The sequence below is a fragment of the Branchiostoma floridae genome, chromosome 3, assembly GCF_000003815.2.
Source record: "Branchiostoma floridae strain S238N-H82 chromosome 3, Bfl_VNyyK, whole genome shotgun sequence".
NCBI classification, from domain to species: Eukaryota; Metazoa; Chordata; class Leptocardii; order Amphioxiformes; family Branchiostomatidae; genus Branchiostoma; species Branchiostoma floridae.
In genome coordinates this window covers 9200433-9201011 of record NC_049981.1, presented here as the reverse complement: position 1 = coordinate 9201011, position 579 = coordinate 9200433, and the positions used below count along the sequence as shown (strand labels likewise).

General features: G+C 38.3%; 1 long non-coding RNA gene across 1 annotated transcript in view; it reads right to left on the bottom strand.

Annotated features, from left to right (window-relative positions):
• Positions 1-225: 225 nt before the first annotated feature.
• Positions 226-579, bottom strand: part of LOC118412123 — a 1585-nt gene continuing 1231 nt past the window's right edge. Inside the window, exon 2 of the long non-coding RNA XR_004830729.1 lies at positions 226-531. This is a non-coding gene — a long non-coding RNA (uncharacterized LOC118412123). The remainder of the gene's footprint in view (positions 532-579) is intronic.

The window sequence follows — 579 nt, the reverse complement described above, 5'->3', positions numbered from 1 at the left end:
TGAGAAAACGTTACAATCTTACATCTGCTTGAAACACGAGTAGGCATTTGCTCCCAACTTCTTTTAATCTCCAAGCAGATGTTAGGTGACTTTTCTACGGGCAAGGGACTGCCAGAAAAAAACAGCTGAAAGTTAGAAAACTTTACAATCTTACATTTGCTTGGAGATTAAACTCCATCCAAGTCTACACTCGCCGGGTTTACATTGATAAATGTATGGTAGTTCTAAAAATTTTATTATTTTTTTTGACAGAATTTATCTGTTTTTTTGTTTTGACAAGAGAAAATTGCCGGTAGAGTTGGTCGGTAACATTGGTGCTAGATGAATTATGAATTACCTCAGAGTTTAGAAGACGATGCTTTTGGTGTGATATTTATATTCATATCGTCGCGGGACGAAATGTATAGGTGGACGTTGAGAAACGCGATCGTCAGTTATATCTTTATAATAATTTGGGAAAACAAAAAAAGTGCTCTTGCTTGCATGCGCAAATTTCGCTAGCCACTGTGCCGCATTATAAGAACAACTAACCTAGCCTCCATAGCAGGCTCTCTATGGGCTTTTGTGGCGCTGTTCCTG